The 11,209-nt window shown below is 45.2% G+C and overlaps 1 pseudogene; it reads right to left on the minus strand.

The window, feature by feature from the left end:
- Window positions 1–6,122: 6,122 nt before the first annotated feature.
- LOC132481310 (vesicle transport protein GOT1B-like) lies at window positions 6,123–6,870 on the minus strand (annotated as a pseudogene).
- Window positions 6,871–11,209: the final 4,339 nt, after the last annotated feature.

The following is an 11,209-nucleotide window of genomic DNA, read 5'->3' on the forward strand; positions in this document are numbered from 1 at the left end:
GCAGAAATCCGAGCATTCTGGAAGGTGGTGAGCTGCCTTCTAGCTCCCTCACACATCTCTTCACCAGCCCTGCAGGGAGCAACAGCACACACCTGCTCCTTAGTTGACAGGGAGCAACTAGAAGGCAGGGGCTGTACCCTATTCATCGCTGTGTTCCCAGTGCCTGGCACACAGTAGGTGTTCAATAAATGCTTGGTGAATAAAGGGAAAAATGAGTGAGTTGGGTTTTAAAATTTTTCTTGTGAAGTATTGCACAGAGGTCTTGTCTACTGCCCATAGGATTGCCTATTTATTGTGTGTTCACCCCTCTGATTTCATCCTGCAGGCCTGTGTTAGTTTGCTTAACTAGTCCAACCCTCAGACATGCCGACTATGGGGATTTAGATCTGGAAAAGGGCACAGAGTGCTTCTCTAGTGGAATGTCATTTTTTTCGGTTATTTTGGCATGAAGTTCCTTTCAAGCCTAATTTAGCAGGTATTAATATGTATTTGTCAAATGAATTGATGTATAATTGTAGAGTTATCCATTAGAGGCCCCTGATTACACTTTTATATTTGAAAGCCTACAGCGACTTAGAAAAAGGTCAGAGTACAAAACAAAAGATGAATGCCTTTTAGTCCATATCCAAAGAAGAATGTGAAAATTGCAAACTTTCCCCACCCATAACCCTATTATTCCTCTATATTTCTTTGTCCTGTCCACTCCCAGGAAGAAAAAAATCAAAGAACTGGAATATGTCAACCCTTCAATGCTTCATTTGTTTCCCATCTTTTTCCTTTTTCCTTCATGTATCTGAGCCCTTGGACTCTTACAAATGTCTGCCTCTCAACCCCAGAGGTGAGTGACAGCCTCAGATAAAGCAATTGTAACCTTCTTCTTTCATGTGGCATCTGTCCTACCACTAGATACAGTTGATTTACCTGTACTAAAAGGGACAGTAACCAGAAAAGAGGATTACAGTACATTCGGAGGCAATCAAGGGAGGAAAATAAACCTAGTGCCAAGAGGGTATTAAATAGCAGAGCTATCTGCAGGAGTAGAACAAGCTTAGAGAGAAAAAAAGAAAAAAAACAAATCTTCTAGGACAATCCCGGTTACTTCATAACTCTGGAATTTTGTCAGAAGCTTGATAATTAATTTTCTGTTTTAGGTAATTTAACAGGCCGTTTATAATTTTGTTCAGGGAGTCCCTGAAAGACTGTTTTTTATTGACAAAGTAATTCTTCCCTGAAGCAGCCTAAGCTATGGAAAATGCATATTCTTACTTCCTCCTATACATATATGCAGGGTGTGTGTCTGTGTGTGGGAGAATTGGGGGGAGGTATATAAAGCCAAAGAGAATGGGGAATTTCTTTGAATATAAATTGCACTTGAAAATCTGGGGAAGACATTATCTCTTTGTATTGAACAAATGTGCATTTGTGATGTAACATATGGCATCTTTTTGCATGAATTTTAAAGATTAACATGAGACGTCAAATAGCTGTCACACCACTAGCAGCTGCTTCAGATCAGCAGATTTCCCCTTTCTCCCAAATCCTGCGGTGGGGGGGGTCCCCTCTGTTACTAAGCCTGTTGGCAAAGAGATTGACAAGACTTCTCTGCCCTGTGTATTGATACATGGTCAAGAATTTATTTTGCAATCCTCATCCTCTGTAGTTATCACTTCTACTGTGGAATTTCAAAGGGATTCTTACTTGAGTCCTGTCATACTTTTTTTCATGATTTCTCTCTCCTCGTCAACTCTGCAGGCCTGTGACTCTGCTGGTCATCAAAGAAAGTTAATCAAACAAAGGAATAAAATCAAGTATGTGGTACATGACTCATTCCTCCTTCCATTCTCACAATTATCATACCACTCCCCAAAGGACCACTTCTCTGTAGTGAGTCATGGGTGGTGGGTCTGAGAAATGGCTCCGGCCCAGCCCTGGATGAGGCTGGAGAAATCAGAAGAATGGATCCTCAGTGGGGGGTGGTGGGAGTTGGAAAAAATCAAAATTCAATTTGTAGTATCTTTGTGAAAGAGTCATAAAAAAAGGTGAACTAATACTACATAGAAAAATTGAGTATGATTCATACCGTATGAATGCAAAGAACTGGGAAGTTTTCCTTCCCCTCTTCTGCCTTGGTAAAGATGGTGTAAAATGAAAACTCTGCCTTAAGTGTGGAGGCAGCATGGCTTGTTGAAAAGAGCTCAGCTTTGCAGGTAGACAGATATGAGTTCACATCCCGCCTGTGCCACTACTAGCTGTGACCAGTCCATCTGATCAGCCATATCTTCATTTGTAAAGTAGGGATAACCTATTATCTTTAGGGGAAGGGTTAAAGCAAGTAGACGTGAACTGTCTGACACCTAATGTAATATTCATTAGTTTACTTTGTATTAGTCATCTATTTCTGTGTAACAAATTACCCAAAACATAATGCCTTCAAACAACAAACATTTGTTATCTCATAGTGTCTATGGGTTAGGAATCTGGGTCCACTTTAGCTGGGTGCCTCTGGCTCAGGGTCTCTCCAACTTTGCAGTGAAGGTGTTGGTTAGGGCTGGGGTCTCATCTGAGGACTCGACTGAGGGAGGATCTGCTTTTACACTCATTCCCATATTGTTGGTAGATCTCAGTTCCTCATGGGCTATTGGCCAGAGACGTGAGTTCCTTGCCATGTGGACCTCTCTACAGGGCATCTTATAACACGGCAGCTCATAACTCGTTATCCCTCAGAATGACAGGCAAGAGAGAGAGAGAAAGCATGAAAAACAAAGCCATGGTCTACTGTAGTCTTGAAACGATAGCTCATTACTCTGTCACAATATCTAGCCCACGTTCAAAAGGAGAGAATTTACACACCAGCATGACTGCCAGGGGGAGGGAATAATTAGGGCTTATCTTAGAGGCTCCTACTATACTCTTGCACTCAACAGATATATATTGAGAGTCTACTGTTGGCCAGGTGTGGTGCTAGGGGGTAAAACACATAAAAGTGAGCAAAATGAGACATGGTACCTACTCCCATGCACCTACAAAAGAGGAGATAGTCATGAGCTTATGTAAAATTAAGACTCATGGTGCTAAGGAAGCACATCCCATGGGACTTGGCTTCGTTAGCAGTCAGTGAATACCTTCCTGAGAAAGTGACATGTTGAGCCAAGGTCTTATGATTATCCAGGAAAAGAAGGGAGGGGAAAATCATTCCAGAGAGAGAAGAGCATGTGCAAAGGTCCCAGTTTGGTCTGAAATTCTTAAAATTTTAATCCCCAATTAATTTATGATACTGGATCAACCTAGAAAAGATATTTACTTTAGGTACCTGTTTATTTTCACTTCAATCAGCAGCAAAGTGACTCAGAGAGACATTTTGTTCTCTGACTTGCCTCAAAGGCTGTGGATGCAACTCAGAAGAGAGAGGTCTGGGCAGTGCTTCTCCAAATTTAATGGACATTTGAGCCTCGCTGGGTCTGATTAAAACGCGGATTCTGATTGCAGAGGTCCCAGGTTTGGCACTCAAGTTGTGGCCTCAAGAGCAGGAGCCTCAGAACCACTTGGGAGCTTGGTAGAAATGTAGGATCTCAGGCCCCAGACCAGAACTCTAGAACAGGTGAGCACAGGAATCACCTGGAAAGCCTGGACTCCATTCCCAAAATGTTACTTCAAGTGGTTAGGGTGGGACTCCAGAACTGGCATGTCTAACAAGCCCCCGGGGACGTTGCTGCCACCCCCATGCTTTGAGCAGTGCTCCTCTAGATTCTTAGAGCTCAAACTATTACCCAGGACATTCCAGAAAAGGCCTTGAATGGTGGCCCTTTCCAGGGTAAATCTTAAGAAAAGGTATCCTCTGCTAGAAGAGCAAAAGGGCTCATCCTCTTTTCTCTCTGATTGAACCCTTGATGGAGGGAGTAAGGGGAAGCTGGAGGGAGGAGGCCTGCACCCTGGTGATGCCCACAGGTACGCAGTCTGTGTATTTCTTTTAGGAAGCCCTCAGGGACATCAGGATCTTCTGGGAATCCGTAGCCAAAGCGCATTTTTATTATTACAATTACATTCTTTGCAGACACATTTTTCATCTGAGTAATAATTTTCATTTCTTGGAATACCTACATGTCTCTGGGAGACCATCAGGACATAGGCTATGCGATGTTGAGGTCAGAGAACTAGGCTCAAAGGGCCTAGGAGGGATCCTCAGCTCTACCACCGCACTGGATGTGAGACTCCGCCCAATAGTAGTCAATGAGAAGACCGCAGCATCACTTCTGGGATATCCCAGCCAAAGATGCAGGACCTGAATCTCACCGTGAAGGACTAACTCCCTTCTCCAACAGTGAGTGCCCACCCAAGGACATTCTACAACATAACTAATAGAAAATCTCCAAAGTGTCAAGGTCGTGAAAGACAAGGAAAGCCTGAGGAACTGTTCCAGACTGAAGGAGCCTCGAGACATGATGATGAAATGCAATGTGTGACCCTGGACTGTGTCCTTTTTTGCCCTAAATGACATGATGGGAAAATTAGAAAAACCTGAATGAGGTCTGAAGATCAGACGGTGGTAATGCACTAATGTTAATTTCCTGATCTTGGTGGTTATATTGTGGTTTTGGAGGAAAATATCCTGTTTATAGGAAATACACTAGAGTTCAGAGCTGATGGAACATCATGTTGACAACTTATTCAAGTGGTTAGGGGGGATGTTCCTTCTTCTGTGTTTGCAGTTCTTCTGTAACTTTGAGATTGTTTCAAAAAGCAAACGGACAACAACCCAAAAGTCCAAAACAAAACAATGACGTGCATCAATGTGTCCTGAGACACACAAGCAATGTACAAAAGGCAGGTGGGATGACGTCGTCCTCTGTTTCCGCATCTGCTGTTTGCTTGCTGTAAAGCCATCATCACGTCCTTCCATTGCTGTTTGCAGGCTGTTCCTGGGCTCTGTCCGCCGTATCACTTTCAGTATCACCGCCTGCATTAGGCGCTCACCGCTACACAGCAGGACCAAGGCAGCAGCCTCCAAGCTGCTCTTCCTGCCCCGTGTCAGCTTCTCTTTCTCGGCCCCATCCTGCCCCCAGCCACCTAACCTCTTCCCCTGCTGCTGACAGAGGGGTTTTTCTAAAACCCAGACCTGCTTGCGTCACTGGCCTGCTTAAAATCCTGAAGTCCCCTCCTCCCTATTCCCCATACATGAAGTCCCAGCTCCTTACACATCTCTTATTCTGACTGTAGCCTGTCCATCAGCGTCTTCTACATCTGTCCTCCCCTTTCCTCCTGGACTGAACAACACTGAACAATTCACCTTCCCAGGAACTCACTGGGACCATCCTGCTTCCGTGCCTCAGTGATGCCATTCCCTCAGTTTTCTTCTCTCTGAAAAACTCTGGGGCTTCAAGAGCCAGCTGAGATGTCACCTCCTCTGGGAAGCCTTCCCTGATCCGCACCGCCCTACCCCAGGCAAAGTGCACGACCCCTTCCTTTGTGTGCGGATAATTCTTTGTATAATTGGTCTAGGCATAATGTGTTAACCCTGTTATATGAGTCCCTTACCAGACTATGAGCTCCTTGAGGGCAAAGACTGTGTCTTTAACGTGGTTGTCACCAGCACAGGGCCTGGCACCTTGTTGGTATTCAGTAAATGCCTGTTGAATCACAGGGCCAACTGCCGTAGGGGGTGTCACGCTGTTTGGCTGCTCGTCAGGCACTTGGTGGCGTCAATGTTGAAACTCCTCCCCCTTCTGGGATGGAAGGGCCTGCAACAGCTGGGGGACATTTGATGGGTCTGGGCCGTGCAGAGTTACAGTTAAGTAAGAAATCTTGCTCCCCAGCACTAAGGTTTACTTTCTTTTCTTCTCTGGGCAGTTCTGAAGCACCAAGTAACAGCATGTTCTTTTTTTGTGTGTGGGGGGGGGTTCCTGGTTTTAATATATCATGATGACATAATCCAATCTAACTCAGGCATCACTTTCAGAGACACAGTGCAACTGGAAATATTTTCGCTGTTGCGGAGGACATTACAGTTCTAAAAAGCAAATGCCTATGGGTGTGCTTGCATCTTCAAAATAAAAAGAAAAGAAACAGGCACTATAGTTCTCTAAAGGATGGCTGTGTTTCACACACTGTGGAAAAACAGTAAAAATCCCCTTCAAGAGTTTCAATATTCACTGTAACATAGATTTCATCTCCTTCGGTTTGCTTGCTGACTTCTTAGATGACTTGGTGAGAAGTCTGTTTTCACTGCTTCTTTGTTAACTGCTGTTGCTACTCTGTAGGCTATACGTTTTAAACTTCTGTAAGGAACATTACAAGCTATTTCATGTAATTTAATTTTGTGCTGAATATTCTTCAAAGGATTTTATAAATAATACAATATTTTAAATGTCTTCAATTCACTTGTTGTTATACCATATTGTTGCTTTCTCCGACTTTATCTACAAATGATCTAATTCCAGGTAAATTCAAGAGTGATCCAAGGACTGGCACTCTTCTAATAAATCCAACAACCACAGGAAAGAAGCCCCTGAACAAGAGAAAGCATCCATAAATTTCGAAGATCATGCCTATCAAAGGCCAACCAATCAGGACTACAAATACACCACCCAGGAAAAATCCTGTAGCTCTCATTTTATGTTTTTGGAAGAAGAATCTGAATGTTCTTTCTAAACCAATTACAAAAGCCTAGCCAGCCACAAATAAAACATTTCCAATAGTCAGTAGTGCTTTGTCAAAAAAGAGAATCATTCCAAAGAACAGGAAAAACACTCCAAATCCTGTTATCCCATTCCAATTATCTGGGTGTCCGTTAAGGAGATCATGGATGCAGGGGTGAGGGCGGCGTCGATAGCACCTCGGAGTGGCCAGGGTGTGAAGCAAAGTCGAGAGAACGAAGCCGGGAAAAAGCCCAGGCGAAAGCCGCCACGTCTTCCGGAAACCCAGCATGTTCTTTTTATATCTTCCGTCACGTTAAGAAGGGCTCTGATAAAGTCTTCTCCAGTTCCCCAGCCTCTGCAGAGTGGGCGGAGCCTATCCAGTAGGGGCCCCAGCTAAGCAAGCAGAGTGTGCAGGAGTGGTATGAGGTGGGGGGCAAGCTGGGGTGGGCACTACTTATCCCTGTCCGTGGGAGATGCCAGCAAATAGAATGACAGAGGCCAGGAGCTGCGGAGGGAGCCAAGGTCCAAAGTGCTGACGGGAGAGCCAAGTGCCGCATCAAACCTGGTGGGAAAGTCAGCCCGAGTCCAGGGTGTGGCGGGAGCGGGTGAGGCTGAGCATCGGCAGGGCGGAGGAACGGGGCTGCCAGGAAGGGACGGCCTGCAGCTGGCACGGGCCTGGCATCTGAGGGCTAGCGGGGGTGCAGGGGTACGGGGTGGGTTAATGGATTTGCATAAAGAATCCGGAGTGAGTCAGATGACGATTCACTGTAAGTGATCACAAAGTCTTCTCATATTGTCCCGAATATTTACTTTTCCTTTGTGTCAAAGCCTCGTTGCCTTTTGTGGCATGTCAGTTAGCAGAGAAATGACTCTCTGGGGGAGAAACCTAGTGTCATTCTTGGGCTGGGCTAATCGTGTGTCTTGGGAACTGGATGAGAAAGTCTGGCTGAGCCCTGCAGATCAAGGAAGAAACGGAGCACCCAAGGCCATCAAGTCGGCCCGGCTAAGGGCTGCTGCGAGTCACTGCACAAAGTCAAGGGAATTTCTAAGTTTTTCTATTACAAATGTATGCAATTCAGGTATACCTGCCTCTAAGCTAGCCCAGAAGAAATTAGGCAATAAGTCATTCCATTTACCAAAAACAAAGATTCACGATAGAAGATTCTTTTAGAGCGCAAGCTGCCCACTTGTATTTTAAAAGAGCTGGGGGCTTCCCTGGTGGCGCAGTGGTTGAGAGTCCGCCTGCCGATGCAGGGGACACGGGTTCGTGCCCCGGTCCGGGAAGATCCCACATGCCGCGGAGCGGCTGGGCCCGTGAGCCATGGCCGCTGAGCCTGCGTGTCCGGAGCCTGTGCTCCGCAACGGGAGAGGCCACAACAGTGAGAGGCCCGCGTACCGCAAAAAAATAAAAAAATTAAAAAATAAAAAGAGCTGGGAGTTAGGAAAACTGTAATAAGGACAGGAATGACTAGGAACGCATCTATAGACGTCAATTACCCCCTCCCTCACGTCCGGGAAAGAGAGGCGAGCCACTCTCATAAAATCAAACAAGCCTATGATGGAAACTCATGGAGTTAGAGAAGCATTGATTCTAAGCCTGTGATTCAGGAGTACGACTTAACTTTTTTTAAAAAAAGATCCTCATTTTTTCATTAATTCAGTATTTACTGAGCACCAGCTCCCGCGCTTGGCACTGAAGATGTAATGGTGAACAAGGCAGAAATGAGCCTTACTCTTATCAAATGTTATTCTAGTAAGAAAGACCAGACGAAATAGGAATAAATAGATAAGTGATTTCAAAGGTTGTCAGTTGTGATAAGTGTTGTGCAGGAAACAGCCAGGAAGGGGAGACTGTCTGCTGGGGAGATGGCTTGGAGGAGGGGTTACTTTAGATGAGGTGACTGACCCGGAATCTCAGAGGTAACATTTCAGCTGAAACAAGGTTGCTGGAAGGAGCCAGCCTTGTGATGCAGGGGAAAGTTCCAGGCAGCAGGAGCAGCATGTGCAAAAGGCCTGAGGTTGAAGAAAGCCCTAGCAGGTTTGCAGAAGGAAAAGGAAAGCAGAAAACAGCATGCCTGGAGCTCAGTGAGGAAGGGGCTGTCATGAGGAAGACGTGCGTGGATCTATAGACCAGAGGCAAATCGTGCCAGACCTTGGGGTCCACTCTAAGGATAATGGAGAACCACGGAAGAATTTTTAGCTAGTGAATGTTAGGTTTCAATTTACATTTGAGACGACTCCTCTTGATGGCAGCAGAGTCGACTGGGTGCTGGGAGACCATGTGCGTGCTGTACCAGTTGTCCAGGGAAGCAATATTGATGGCCAGGGTCAAGATGGTGGCAGGCAAGACAGAGACACATGGAGGAACTTGAGATGTGTTTTGGAAATAGAATCGACAAAGTCTGCTTCAGGTTAGATGTGGGCTTCAGGTAAAGGAAGAGTCAAGAATGACTTCTAGCCTCCCAGATGAGCATCTGGCAGGTGCCATTTCCTGAGATGGGGAAGACGTGCAGGAACAACAGCTTTGGGAGTTGTGAGTACAATTCCCAAAGGGAAAACCAACGACTCATATGAGGTGTTAGATGTTAGATGTCTCTGAGTCATGCAGGTTGTGATGTCAAATTTACACGTGGATACACATAGAGGCAAAGTCAGCTCTGAATAAATTTTAAAAAAAATCCATGTATGTAATCAAGCAGATGGTGGCCAAGCACCTCAGGGCCAATTCACATACTCTTCAAGCGTTTGCACATCTTTCTCAAGACAGATGCTTAGAGATGACATATCTATTGCATTGTGAATTGCAGTATTTATTGCTTGCAAGGTGTCTTATCTTAGAAACTATACACTGGTTAGCAATGACTGCGTGTGTTAAAAGTGGCGGGTACTCTGCTCAACGTCATCTCATTTAATCGCCACAATTTTATAGAGGGCAGATATGAGTGCACTTAGAGGGTAGATTAGAGAATGGAAGCTAAGGGGTAAAGTGGGCTCCCTACAGCCACACAGCTGGTATGTGGCAAAGTGAGAATTGGAACCCACGCCTGCTGACTGCAGGCTCACGATCCTGCCCTCATGGACTCCTCTCCTCGCGGTAAAAGTCTCTTATCTACCCCTCACTGGAGAACAATTTCTATAGTACTATAACGGTGTTGGGTCCGAGGGCAGGCAGCCCCAAAATATGCCACATGGGGCGTATGGATTATTTCGAATTAAAGTCATTTAAGAAACAGCCAATGTAGGAGGGATACTCTGACCCTCTTTTCTGTCTCTCTGAAAGCAGGAAATAAATCTCAGGTGAAACATGCACTCCCTGAATTTGGAGGTAGAAAGACACCCTTATCACCAGAAATAGGGAATTTGGGCCAAGAAGCCTGTATAAACAAACCTTATGACTTATTTAATTTACTACCCCAAGCCCAAACTCTGTTTAGATTCTTCACTAATTGAGCACCCAAAACCTGAGTTTCTTTGTCCTGTCGATTCCTCACAAATTTATTGTTTCTTTGTCTAAAAAGTATAAAAGCTGCCTGCTCTGGCCACTTCTTAGGTCCCATTTCCATAAGACCCCCATGCACATGAATTAAAATTTGTTTCTTTTTCTCCTGTTAACCTGTCTTGTGTCAATTTTATTATTAGTCCAGCCATGAGAACTCAAGAGGGGTAGAAGAAGAAATTTCCCCCTCCCTGACTGTGGCTGTGTGAGTTGAAACTGGGGGCAAATCACTGAACCCCTCCAAGCCCCCTTTTCTTCAACTATTATGATGGTTAACTTTATATGTCAAATTGGCTGAGCCACTTTGCCCAGATATTTGCTCAAACACTATGCTGGATGTTTCAATAAGAGTATTTCTGGATGAGATTAACATTTAAATTGGTGGACTCTGAGTATGGATTGCCCTCCATAATGTGGGTGGGCCTCATCCACTCAGTTGAACACCTGAAAGAACAAAAGACAGACTGCCCCCAGGTAAGAAAATAATCTGCTGCAGACAACTTGAATTGCAGCATAGACTCTTCCTGGGTCTCCAGCCAGTCTGCCCACCTTGTAAATTTTTGACTTACTGGTCTTCATAATTGGGTGAGCCAATTCCTTAAAATGAATCTCTTTGTATATGATATATGGTTGACCCTTGAACAATGTGAGGGTTATCGGCACCAACCCCCTGCACAGTTGAAAATTGACTCGTAACTTTTTTTTTTTTTTTTTTTTGGCTGTATTGGGTTTTCGTTGCTGCGTGCAGGCTTTCTCTAGTTATGGTGAGCGGGGCTACTCTTCGTTGCGGTGTGCGGGCTTCTCATTGTGGTGGCTTCTCTTGTTGTGGAGCACAGGCTCTAGGCGCGCGGGCTTCAGTAGTTGTGGTGCACAGGTTCAGTAGCTGTGGCTCACGGGCTCTAGAGTGCAGGCTCAGTAGTTGTGGTGCATGGGCTTAGTTGCTCCGTGGCATGTAGGATCTTCCCGGACCAGGGATCGAACCCGTGTCCCCTGCACTGGCAGGAGGATTCTTAACCACTGCGCCACCAGGGAAGCCCTCAATTCATAACCTTTGACTCCCCCCCAAATTAACTACTAATAA

The sequence above is a fragment of the Mesoplodon densirostris genome, chromosome 20 (assembly GCF_025265405.1).
Source record: "Mesoplodon densirostris isolate mMesDen1 chromosome 20, mMesDen1 primary haplotype, whole genome shotgun sequence".
NCBI classification, from domain to species: domain Eukaryota; kingdom Metazoa; phylum Chordata; class Mammalia; order Artiodactyla; family Ziphiidae; genus Mesoplodon; species Mesoplodon densirostris.